This window comes from Staurois parvus, unplaced genomic scaffold (assembly GCF_062004578.1).
Source record: "Staurois parvus isolate SC_StPar_1 unplaced genomic scaffold, SC_StPar_1.0 ptg000126l, whole genome shotgun sequence".
NCBI classification, from domain to species: domain Eukaryota; kingdom Metazoa; phylum Chordata; class Amphibia; order Anura; family Ranidae; genus Staurois; species Staurois parvus.
Window position 1 is genome coordinate 2,117,222 of NW_028317922.1, and position 13,088 is coordinate 2,130,309.

Below are 13,088 nucleotides of genomic sequence, written 5' to 3' on the forward strand. Positions count from 1 at the left end.
GCCCCATCGTTGGTGTCAGTGGGAGGAATAGTGCCCCATCGTTGGTATCAGTGGGAGGAATAGTGCCCCATCGTTGGTATCAGTGGGAGGAATAGTGCCCCATTGTTAATATCAGTGGGAGGAATAGTGCTCCATCGTTGTTGTCAGTGGGAGGAATAGTGCCCCATCGTTGGTGTCAGTGGGAGGAATAGTGCCCCATCGTTGGTGTCAGTGGGAGGAATAGTGCCCCATCGTTGGTGTCAGTGGGAGGAATAGTGCCCCATCGTTGGTGTCAGTGGGAGGAATAGTGCCCCATCATTGGTGTCAGTGGGAGGAATAGTGCCCCATCATTGGTGTCAGTGGGAGGAATAGTGCCCCATCATTGGTGTCAGTGGGGGGAGTAGTGCCCCTTCATTGGTGTCAGTGGGGGGAGTAGTGCCCCATCATTGGTCAGTGGGAGGAATAGTGCCCCATCACTGGTGTCAGTGGGGGGAGTAGTGCCCCATCACTGGTGTCAGTGGGAGTAGTGCCCCATCACTGGTGTCAGTGGGAGGAATAGTGCCACATCATTGGTGTCAGTGGGAGGAATAGTGCCCCATCATTGGTGTCAGTGGGAGGAATAGTGCCCCATCATTGATGTCAGTGTGGTGGAGGGGAGAATAGTGCCCCATCATTGGGGTCAGGGGGGGGGGGGAATAGTGTCCCATCGTTGGTGTCAGTGGGAGAGGAATAGTGCCCCATCGTTGGTGTCAGTGGGGGGAGGAATAGTGCCCCATCGTTGGTGTCAGTGGGGGGAGGAATAGTGCCCCATCGTTGGTGTCAGTGGGGGGAGGAATACTGCCCCATCGTTGGTGTCAGTGAGGGGAGGAATAGTGCCCCATCGTTGGTGTCAGTGGGGGGAGGAATAGTGCCCCATCGTTGGTGTCAGTGGGGGGAGGAATAGTGCCACATCGTTGGTGTCAGTGGGGGGAGGAATAGTGCCCCATCGTTGGTGTCAGTGGGGGGAGGAATAGTGCCCCATCGTTGGTGTCAGTTGGGGGAGGAATAGTGCCCCATCGTTGGTGTCAGTGGGGGGAGGAATAGTGCCCCATCGTTGGTGTCAGTGGGGGGAGGAATAGTGCCCCATCGTTGGTATTAGTGACACAAATGATGGGGCACTATTCCTCCCACTGACACCAATGATACTTACCTTGCTGACCCCTGCTCCAGCCTGGGCTCGCTCTCTCACTTACCTGTCAGCTGTCTTCCTTCTCTGGCCGCTCTCCTCTTCACTCGCTCCGGCAGCTCCCTCGATCTTCTTTGATGTACGTGCGCTGCCGCTCGGCTCCTCCTCTCCAAGCTCCACCTCCTCGCCGGTGATTGGCCGCCTGTGTGCCTCTCCTGAGCTACAGTTCCGGTGGCCAATCAGCGGCGAGGAGGCGGAGTTGTTGAGGGATCCCAGAGGTGTGGCAAGGTGACAGGGCAGCGTGTCATCCCGCCCACACATTGACTGAGTCAGAGGAGCGGTGTCTCGGTTCCTAAGACCATCGGAAATATGTGTTTTCCGATGGTCTTAGGCGACCCCTGGGAAATGGTCGTTCGTCCCCCAAAGGGGTCGCGACCCCCAGGTTGAGAACCGCTGAGTTACAGGGATGAGACAAACCATTCAACACTGACGGGTGCTTGGAAAGGTCATCTTTTATTTATTTATGTAAAACCTTTATCCCAAAAGTAAAAAAACCCAGTTTACTGTAACTGCTTATAGAGTTTGCCTTGAATTTGTTTGTGTATCTAAATCTGCTAGTAAATCTAATACTCCCCTCCCTCCAGACTGACAATGCTGCTGTCCAAATGTGCCACCTGTGTTCCTTCATCCAGAGTGCGGGCACCCTAATACAGGAGGTGTGTTACTGGCCAGTCCACCAAGTGAAAACAGAGGGGAAAAAGTCTAAAAAAAGAAAACAAATGCAGCCACAACATCTAATGATTGTAAGCTGCAATATATTAAATTTTTGGTTTAGGGTTTAATACCGGTTTTTAATGTAACATACCCCCAAAAAATACATGTTTCTCTTTTACATTATACACATCATTACATTCTTTTAATAGCTCTGGGAACACTGCTCCTCTAATATTTCAAGAAAGAATTGTTTTTTTTTCCCTATTTCATCCAAATTCCTTGTACAGCTGTCCACCCTCACTGTCACATTGTTTATTTTTTTCAGTTTTTTACAGTCTTTCCTTTTCATGCATTTGTTTCCATTTTTTTCTTAGCATTTAGTACATTTACTTGATACTTGTGTTTTTATGTTTTTGTTACACATTTATCAGTTATATGAAATGCCAGAAGATTAAATGTTTGGCTCATTGGAGGCAGTTTAGTATTCTAAATTTCTTGATTTTGTTTGCACTGACTAGCATCCAGTGGAAAGGATTTCTCATGTGTTTTTAATTTGGCTGTGACTGTGTTCATCTGCAATAACACAAGGAAGACAATAATGGGTCATGAAAATCTGTTTGCTTGTTACTGAGGGCAAATAGCAGTTTAGCCATAGATGGTTTAAGTTTGAGCAATGCAACCATTCAATGCACCAGATTGGATTATAAGGTTTTAGGGGTTAAATTGCTGACATTTACCTTCATGCTAGAAGATCAATGTGATTGATAAAGGAACTCATTCTTTTCCCCACACTTAAAGAACTGACTATTTTTCTATGTGTATGCTAAAGTTCAGCCTCATATGAGCCAGGTAAAAAAAACTGTTTAGTTGGGTTTCTCCGTAGTGATTGTTCCAATGGCCATTTCTACTAGTGATGTCAATGGTGAATTCACCCATGATCACCTTTTAAAGTTAACCTCTAGATAGGTCCTCTATAGGTGTGCTGGGCTCAGCATTATTACAGTCTCATAATTTTGTGGATAATATTGGATATTACACCCCCATCCAGTAAGTATTACTGGAATGGTAGTGCATTTATATTGCCCTTTTTTTATATGCTGGCCCCTTTTCCTTCCAGCTGCATGTTTTGCATCCCCACACCCAACTTTTGGGACTGCCTGGCCATGGATTGTCTTCCACACTGCTATTGAGTCCTTTGTATTGCTTCATTTATTCTACACATTTTTATGTAAGTGCCCTATTGGCAGGTTTCCAAGTTTAACTATGGTACTCATTCTTATTTCGATATTTATCTGAAAGTTTGTTTACTTCATAGATACAGTACAAGCTCCTGAGGAAGCAACTGTCGTGAAACATGTTGGGCCAAACATAACAGTGGAACTCCCCTCATCTGAAGAAAGTGGACTGCTTCAATTCCATCCAGGGTCCATACTAGGAATTTGATAATACATTTTGGGGGAAAGACACTGGAATATATGTATTATGCAATGTATGTTTTTAAAATCACTGATCTATTAGTTTTAGACAAGTTATATGAATAAAGGAATGTATAGTTATACATAATGTAATACTAAGTCTATGTGCCTAGAAAGTGCACATTTGGTGTATCTAGAAAATAACCTTTAGTACGGAATGTATGGCGTAGGGGCGGACTGACAACTCATGGGTCCCCCGGGCAATAGGGGATCATGGGGCCCCTGTGTCCTCACCCACACCCAAAAAAAGCCTATGAAAAAACCAATGAAAGGTACCAGGGGCATCTCGTGGGGCCCCCTACTGACCCTGGGCCCTCGGGCAGTGTTCGAATGGTCAGTCCGCCCCTGATATGGAGTCTGCCAATGCTCCACTTGAAGATACCAAATGCGTGGTGATTATTGGTTCCAGTGGTTCCGCATCACTAATCTGGAAAAAGCACGTACATCAGAAAAGTCAGAGTAAAGTCAAAACTCCTGATCTGCATACTTGTTTCAGGTCTGTGCCTCAGAAAGCACTGAAGCAATTGGATTAAGAGGACATCCTTGGAACTAGTATTTTCAGAAGGAATAATAAGCAATGGCAGCATTTATACTTTCTCTGCATTGATTTTCTTTAAATGGAAGACTAATGGGTCATTCGATAATGGAGAGCAGATATCACTATCTATTCACCACTATGCAGTACAAAAAGCAAGGCCCACTCTTAAAATGCAGTCTGGTGCAGCTCTGCATAGAAACCAATCAGCTTCCAGGTTTTATTGCCAAAGCTTAACTGAACAAGGTGAACTTAGAAATTGATTGCCTACCATGCACAGCTGCACCAGATTCTAAGTGTACCAATTTTAGTAAATCTACCCCTCAGAAAGCAGCGGGTGTCTGCTCTCAACATGTTCTCACTGTGGGAATCACTGGCCATTAGGTGGGGATACTGGAGAGACATCATTGCCTAAATATGACCATAGCAATAATAGGGCAATGGTGTCCTCATTAATTCCACTTCTCCCCTGAAATGGCATTTGGGTCATCATGTTTTTAATTTTGCTAGGTGTAGTTTATTGTGATTGATAAGAATATAAATTGCAGGACAACATGACTGATGATGGATTTACTTTGTGGGGCTTTTTTTTTTAACCTCCTCATTACCACGCTATAGCCGAAAGACAGGTAAAGCGTGGTTCTCTCATTCTGGGAGGGCATGTATAGATGTCCTCCCAGAACGCACCTCACGCACACTCCCTGGGCGCACATTAGGTGCACTCTGTCATTGCTATGTCAGTTACTGTCACTGTGTGAGGAAAGGATCGCCAATAATCAGCAATCCTGACAACTGATAATAAGCCCATCAGTGCTGCCTCATCAATGCAGCCTATCAGTGCCTCTCAGCGCATATCAGTGAAGAAGAAAAATTACTTATTTACAAAATTTAATAACAAATGAAAAAAAAAAGTTTTTTTTGTTTTTTGGGGTTTTTTTTCAAAATTTTTGCAAAAAAATGAAAAAACCCAGTGGTGATTAAGTACCCACAAAAGAAAGTTCTATCTGTCTCAAAAAAATTATAAAAATTTCATTTGGTTGCAGTGTTGCATGACTGATTAATTGTCATTCAAAGTGTGACAGCACTGAAAGCTGAAAATTGGCCTGGGCAGGAAGGGGGTGAAAGTGCCCGGCTTTGAAGTGGTTAATAGAGGACTTTTACTATATTCTCTTTCCTCATTTACATAGTGGATCAGTATCTTAGTGCCTCCTTTGCTAAAGAGACTTCCGCCCTCATTTTGAGGGAAAGGGGATTGGTATGTTTCAGAACAGGTGGCGCAATGCTCATCCTCCCCTTTTGGCCACGTGTTTCCAAATCCTGAAGGAGATACATTTTTTCTGATGCAACACACCGCATTGCACTCCCCTTTCCATGCCATGGAGTACCATTTAAAGTGAATGACATATGTGTAACTTACATTGCAGTGTTACCACAATACAACGCAGCTTGAAAGTGTGTTTCAGGTCTACTGCTTCACAGGATGACCTGTTGTGATGTCCTCATTACCTGTTTATATACCTCTGACATGTTCTATTTGGAGATTAGTGACTTATCACTTCTGTCCAGAATCCTGTTTGGGGCACCCTGACTTCACACTTCTGTAACAGACTTGGCAGGGCCAGTTGTAGTATATTCCAATGCACATTTCAGTAGAGAGCACAATATTCTGTATTTCTGTACCTTGCTCCCTCTGCTGGATTCTCTATTTGGAGAATTACTACAACTATAGTGTGCCAAGTATAGTCTGCCACTGCTGAGCCAGAGGAAAGAGAAATGTCTGCCAAAATCCTAGAAAGTACTGCAGATCCAGAGGAAGACTGAACCGTAGTCCTCTTCATGCACAATACAGTCATACACTTTGAGTGAATCTGCTCTTTACATAAGCCTTATCAGTTATAATCCATTAATATGCAGGGACATATTTGTTGCGAGGCAAACAAGGCGTTTGTCTAGGGCGGCACTTTTCAGAGGGGGGGGGCGCAGCGTCACCGCTCTTTCCCACGAAAGGGAAACTTCTGTGGGAAAGGGACAGGTGCTGCTTTGTCTTACCTGTCTCCGTGACTCCGTGTCCCACTTCGATCTGGTCCACGAGGTGCTGCTGGAGGAGGGGTAGAGAGGTTGTCTGGTGTCTTCATCTCCCTGGATCTTGGATCACGATGTGGGCGGGATAACATGCCATCCCTCTCATTTGGCCACACCGCCAGGATCACTGGGCAGCCTATGGCAGCCTGTCCCTCCCTCTCCAAGCTCTGACTCCTCGCCAATGAGTGGCCACCGGATCTGTAGCTCAGGGAAAACACACAGGTGGCCAATCACCGGCTAGAAGTGAGGGACCAGCCAGAGCCGGTGAAGAGGAGAGCGGCCGGAGAAGGAATACAACGGATCAGTAAGGTAAGTGTCTGTGTGGCCGGGATGTTGGCAGAACAGGTGGTGCTGCTGCAGCCAGGTATGCTGGCTGTGGATGGGAGAGGGAGGGAGCCTGGGCTTGAGCAGGGGTCAGCAATGTAAGCATCCTTGGTGTCAGTGGGAGTAATAGTGCCCCATCATTAGTGTCAGGGTGGGAGGAATAGTGCCCCATCATTGGTGTCGGTGGGGGGAATAGTGCCCCATCATTGGTGTCGGTAGGAGGAATAGTGCCCCATCATTAGTGTCAGGGTGGGAGGAATAGTGCCCCATCATTGGTGTCACTGATACCAATGATGGGGCACAATTCCTCCCTCTGACACCAATGATGGGGCACTATTCCTCCTACCGACACCAATGATAGGGCACTATTCCCCCCACCGACACCAATGATGGGGCACTATTCCTCTTTCCACCGACACCAATGATGGGCACTGTTCCTCCTCCCACCGACACCAATGATGGGGCAATACTCCTCACACCAGCACAAAGGATGGGGCACTATTCCTTCCACTGATACCAGTGATGGGGCACTATTCTTCCACTGACACCAATGATGGGGCACTATTCCTCCAAATGACACCGATAATGGAATAAAATAAGAGGTTGAGCTCTAATAGGAAGTGGTGGAGCCTAAAGAGGAAGGGTGGAGTTTATAGATGAAGGGGTGGATCTTAAACAGGAAGGGGTGGGATGAATTTAGATGGGGGGGTGCCCGATTTTAGTCTTGCCTAGGGCAGCACAAAACCAAAATACACCACTGTTGATACGTAGCTTATGTGTTTGGTTCCCAATTTGGGGCATTATGATAAATAGCTTGTGTGTGCTTCTTGTGTGAGCTCATCAAAGTAGATTTAATTTATGCTTATATGCCTTTTTAACTTTTTTAAGCAAAATGGATCTAGTATGTGTGCTTATCTGCAGTAACTGGAGTTGCAATATTGGGAGGAATTGCATGTGAATGATTTAAAATGGAATATTTGAGAACTATAAACAGGTAAAATAAAGAGTTATGACTGTTTATAACCCACAGTGACATAGCAATGAGGTCAGCAAGGGCTCACTTACAATTTCCGTGGAAATGGCAAAGTCTTATTGTCTGAGTCAGAAGTAATTTGTTTTATCAGTGTGTAACAGCACTTTGTGGAAGTTTTCTCTGCTAAAGATAATTGTTCTGTATTTGTTCTAGCCTGCCGAAAAAACATGGTCAATAGACAATGTGGACATGCTGGTTGTCTTGCCTGCAATTTAGAAGATTATCTTTGTAAATTCATATTAATAATATTTCAAATTCAGTTTAGCTTATAAGAGAAGACCATGTGATCTGTTTAACACTATTTATATTCTGTGGATATCTAATATTGTGAGAAATAAACCACTCCCAATCATTTCTGAAAATTCCACTAATTAAATACAATATCTAAATACATTAATATACGGAACAAAATTACATGAAATAAATAGATCAAAATAAACAGTCCAAAGTCGATATAATAATGATGTGCCAAATTCATTCAAATCCATGCTACCTCTGATATTTTATTTCTTCAACACCACCACAAACACCCTTAGGATCAGACACTCAAAACACTTTATTAACCTCTTAGGGGTCAATTCACTAAGAGATAAATACTGCATGAATTTTTGAGTTAAAATAACTCATGCGGTATTTATTTCAAAAGCAGTCAATTCACTAAAAAAAGGTGTTGTTTACCGAATGCGTTAAATATTTATGTTTTGCGATATTTAGCACTTCAATTTTGCGTTATTTGTGGTGTCATTTTTCTAAAAGTTTTTTTGCAGGCCAGCATTGCACCACAATGCCCACAGCAATACTGTGAAACTATGAAAACTTTGTTGTGTGCTTTCATTCACAAAATGATCTCCCTCTGATGAAATGTTACAATTTATTTTCATTCCTAAACTCAGAGGAGAACATTTATACTGATACTTTGTATACTTTTCACTTTCTGGCCAGTGCAGAGTTCCTCTAATTGTTATTTTGTACATTTCTAAAATACCGCCAGCAAACACCAGGTGATGAATAACAAAGGTGGGTGTTTTTTAATGAATTGACTTTAATGATTTATTTCATTTTTTTAATGGTATTTATCTCACTATTTTAACAAATGTGCGGTATTTACCTTACATTCGATATTTTACCCATGACCTTCATATCGCATGCGGTAACATTTAGTGAATTGACCCCTTTATCACGTAACAATATGCATTGTTACTATAATGCAGGTTTTGTATTTAACCATAAGATGGCAGTGTTAAGCATTACTGTTGATCACAGACTGAATACAGGTTTACAAAGACTGCTGGGGTTTGGATGCAGACCTTTCTTCACAGTCAAGCTGCAACTAAACTACACAGCCCATGAACACTCACCAGGGATCGGGAGCATATAAAGCAAAAAGCCCAGGAAGACAAGGGGGAAATGGGGAGAGACTTTGCTGGGGAAAGGACCCGTGTGTGAGAGCTGGGTTGAAACACATGGGCCTGGACCGAACCAGGTTAGGTCAAGAAGTCACAGACATCACTGTTAAGCTGAGCATCTAGTGTAAGAAGCCAGCCTATGAAGACCTGTCCACTGCAGAAGTGTGAAAGTCGCCACCATCACAGGGGTATCTTCAAAAGCAAAGGAGGCCTCCCGTGACCCGATGTCCATTGCTTCGCTCAACATTATACAACAAATGGATTAGAGGGTTCCTGATCCACCTATCATTAGTCTTTATTGCAAACAGATGCTGCCATTCAGGTTTCTTAAACCGGTAGTAAACTCCAAGTGGACACTTGTACCTACAGGTAAGCTTATAATAAAGCTTACCTGTAGGTAGAAGGAATATCTCCTAAACATCCATTGGAGATGTCACCAGTGTATGCACTCTGAAGGAACAGCATACCTGTGCCATTCTCTCAGAGTTCTGTGCCAAGGCTGAGACTCCTGCGCACATGAGCAGGTGTGACATCACCGTGGCTTGGCTATTCAAATGGCCAGAGTCCGTGAACCCGACAGGAAGCCCTATCAGTGGTGACAGCATGTCCCTGGAGGGTTTGTTTTAAGGTAAATCTTTCATAATGTGCGAATATGCGAAGATTTTTTTTGTAAAGTTTAATACCACTTTAAGTTCTAAGACATTCTTCAGCATAGGCTGCTACTAGTGATACATGTGCCAGTGTACCTTGTTGCTGCAGACTGCCATCCTTCAACCATCAGCAGGGTCACTGCCTGTAGGATACTGAATTTTAACATTTTGACTCCCTGCCAGTGTTAGGGAATGGGAAGATCGCCTCGGCGATCGAATCTGCACATGCGTAGAATCCTGACAAGACATACAGGCAGGCAGGCACTATGACCCAGGCGTGCCTGTCACCAATGACGGCGCTGGGCAGCCACTAGGACCCAGGAGCGCCTGTCAGGAGTTGGGCGGCCTATTTAAACCCAGCTCTTGCAATGCTCAAGTTCCGTATGGTCTTACCTGTTTCCTGAAGTTCCTGTTTAGTAGATTGTCTTGTTGCTGACCCTGCCTGACCCTGATTTGCTGTCTGTCTCCTGTTCTGATCCATGGCTTGTCTGACCATTCTCCTGCTTAACCCTGCACGTTCTGATCTCCTGTTAACGAACCCGGCTTGTGACCTGTTTATTTCTCTGCCTGCTGATTTTGTACCACTGTTACCGACCCGGCCTGCCTGACGCTGCTCTTGTGACCTCCTCACATCAGACTCTCACCTGCTATACACCTCCAACGGTGCTTCTACCACAGCTGGGTGAACTCAGGGGCCACAGCCTGGTCTCGGCCTGCTACAAGTCCATCCCCACCATCAGGGGCCCTGGTGAACAAGCAGGTAGGGACTTAGATTCCGCGCCTTGGGGAAATCCGGTCTGTGGAGTGCTAGAGGCTACCGCTGTAGGATCCCTGACAGCCAGGCAGAACCTTGTAGCTGCATCCATCTATTATCAAGCCTTCTATCTAAGGAGGGAATTTTGCCACTGAAGTTCAATTTCAACATTTAAAGGGAAACACACCTACCAATCCCCCCCATAATTCAACCTAAAGAAAAATGTTTTGTCATTTCAATCCCTTAAAGTTACCCCCTCTCCATGTCACCCATATTAAGGAGAACTGTGCTACACACTTTGCCTCATATTCTTCATAGCTAGAAGGGACTGCATCTTACATCACATGTCAACATAAGGGCCCCAACTAAGCCAGCAGAACAATCAATCCTTCAGTTGCTTGTGCTTGGGAAATATCTTTCTTAAAAGTACTGGTGTGCAGGAAGTTTACCAGATTTCCCAGAGCCTAAACCTAGACTCTTCTGAGTGAGGGCTACAAATGAGGTAGCCTTAAGGCCCCTTTAACACAGGATGGACCTGTCAGCGAATCCGCTTGCTCATCAGGGGATCTGTTTGATGATATCCACTGAGCAAATGGATGACAGGTTCGTGCCCACTCCACTTATGCAGAGCATACACAAAAACAGCCCACTGTCCTATATGGGCTGTCAGATGGAAACGGACCCCCTGTCTGCTTCCATCCTACTGTCATCCGATCTGATCAGTCAGATGGATGGGTAACGGATCCCCATTCATCTGTTTTTAGTGGACCAGATCGGATGCAGGCGGGTGTAAACAGACACATGTCCTTTTATACTTGCAGCTCCATATAGAGCAATGGAGTGTCCCATCAGGTCTGCTTGAAAAACAGACAGGTGGACCTGATTGGTTTGCTCGTGTGAAAGGGGCCTAATTCCTTGTTACTCATACTTGTTTCACTTGGGGAGTAATCTCCCAGTGAAGAGGCTATAGTTTATATCTTCAGTCCTGCAGAACAAGTGGCCACTTTTTGAAGGGTATTTGTACCATATTGACTGATTCCTGTGCTGAATCACCTTGTTTATTGTGAACCATTGTTAACAGTTAAATTGCCTATTTTGCCTATTCAGCAGGGGTGTGGTTCAGTCTTGGGCCTAGTGACTCAAATATACCAGCAATTCCTGCAGGGGTAGTACTACAATCGTAGAAGGTTTAACTTGTATATGGTAATATCCAGGACTGGACCAGTTTTAAGCTCCAGTCCACTTCTTTGGGTGCTTGCCACTATTGAATTCCAGTTACATATTCCGACATTCACAAATAAAAAGCTCCATGAAGCATAGCACAATCAATTGATATCGAAATATCTAAAAAATATATTATATTGCAGCTTACAGTCCTTAGAGGTAGTGGCTACATTAGTTTTCTTTGTAAATCTTTTTTCCTTTATTTTGATGATCCTGCCAATAACACACTTCTTGTCCTAGAGTGACAATGCTAACTCGTCCCATTGTAGCAGGACAATAAAATTGGGACAGGTTAAAAGAGAGCTAGGAATGAGAGTAACTTAAACAGTCAGAGTAATTGAAATATCTTGCAAAATTGACATGCAATTTTTGCACTTATCAAACATTTGCAACAAATCGCTTTCAATAGAACAGACCAAAAGGGTGCAAATAAGAGAAGTTCATTGTTAGGTATACTAATCATTTAAATCCACTTTAAAAACAGTTAAGCAAACTCACATGTCAAAGTGCTAATCCTCGGAGCTGTAAACATGCATACAAATACACCTCTGTTCATTGACCGGACTCCTAATCTCCTGTAGCCTATGTCTGCGATGTGATGATGTCATACATACCGATTCAAAGCATTTCATCTGTCAAAACAAGACTCTTTCTTGTCCCAAGAAAGACAGCTTTAAATCTGCTGAGTTTTGGAATAGATTGTCAGCTCACATCAGTAAAACAGCAACATACACAGTAAAAAAAGCGCTATATTTTCTCTAAATAATACAGTTTTTAGTACACTAAACATGGCTTGAATTTTGTACGATTTCTGCTGAATCACTGAAATTCAAGCCAAGGGTGGCTCTGTCAGCACAATTTCTCAGCCAGTTCCATCAATTTTCAATCAACTTGTGTCCAGCCAGGTGTAAAATTCTCAGCTGAACAGTGACTGTATTCAGGCAGATGAAGTCTCTGTTCGGGTATTCAGACATCTGAGAATGCTACACCTGACTGAATACAATAGCGCACAGGAGAGATTTCTCCACCCAGGCTAGGCTAAGTTTGTAAATTGATTTTCAACACTTGGGACTAAAAAAAATATGTTTTGTCAAAAAATGTTCCCACTTTTTGAGAGTTTAAAATTACTTTGTCCTGTAATTTAAAGAATGTGCTATTTAGTCAAAGTCTGTATTCTTTCCCAAGCAATACAGCATGTAAAAAAAATATTTTTTTTTTCTTAAAGAGGTATTAACCCCTTCGTGCCTGCGCCTTCTGGCCCTTTAAGGGTTTCAGAAGTTGGGAGGCGGGACGGGGTTTAGGGTCATGTGACCACCGTGACATGCCGTCATGGCGGTCACATGATCGGGAAAGGTCCCGATCGAAAGAGGAGATTGGGACCTTTCCGTGAGTACCGGACATGTGTGCTGGCAGTGCGCAGGGCGTGCTCTCAGCACATATTTTCTTTTTTTCATAGAATGCAAATGTGCGGCCCTTGGCGTCTAGGCCCAGACGCCAGAAGGCCGCACATTTGCGTTCGGCCGGCGTAAAGAGGTTAAACCTAGGCGATCTTTGAAAACTCACCTCCACCTAAGAACTGTACTTGAATCACCTCCGCCAGATCATCCCCCGCAGTTATCACCTTTTGTATCACCTCCCCCTTCCTTTAGATTGTAAGCTCCACGAGCAGGGCCCTCCTATTCCTTCTGTACTGAAATGTATTGTAATTGTACTGTCTCCCTTATATTGTAAAGCGCTGCGCAAACTG

General features: G+C 44.1%; 1 long non-coding RNA gene across 2 annotated transcripts in view; it reads left to right on the forward strand.

Annotated features, from left to right (window-relative positions):
* LOC149466772 (uncharacterized) overlaps positions 1 to 3,398 on the forward strand; it is a 41,281-nt gene extending 37,883 nt beyond the window's left edge. For both annotated transcript variants that reach the window (XR_016312047.1, XR_016312048.1), the window contains one exon: positions 3,174 to 3,398. This is a non-coding gene — a long non-coding RNA (uncharacterized LOC149466772). The remainder of the gene's footprint in view (positions 1 to 3,173) is intronic.
* Positions 3,399 to 13,088: the final 9,690 nt, after the last annotated feature.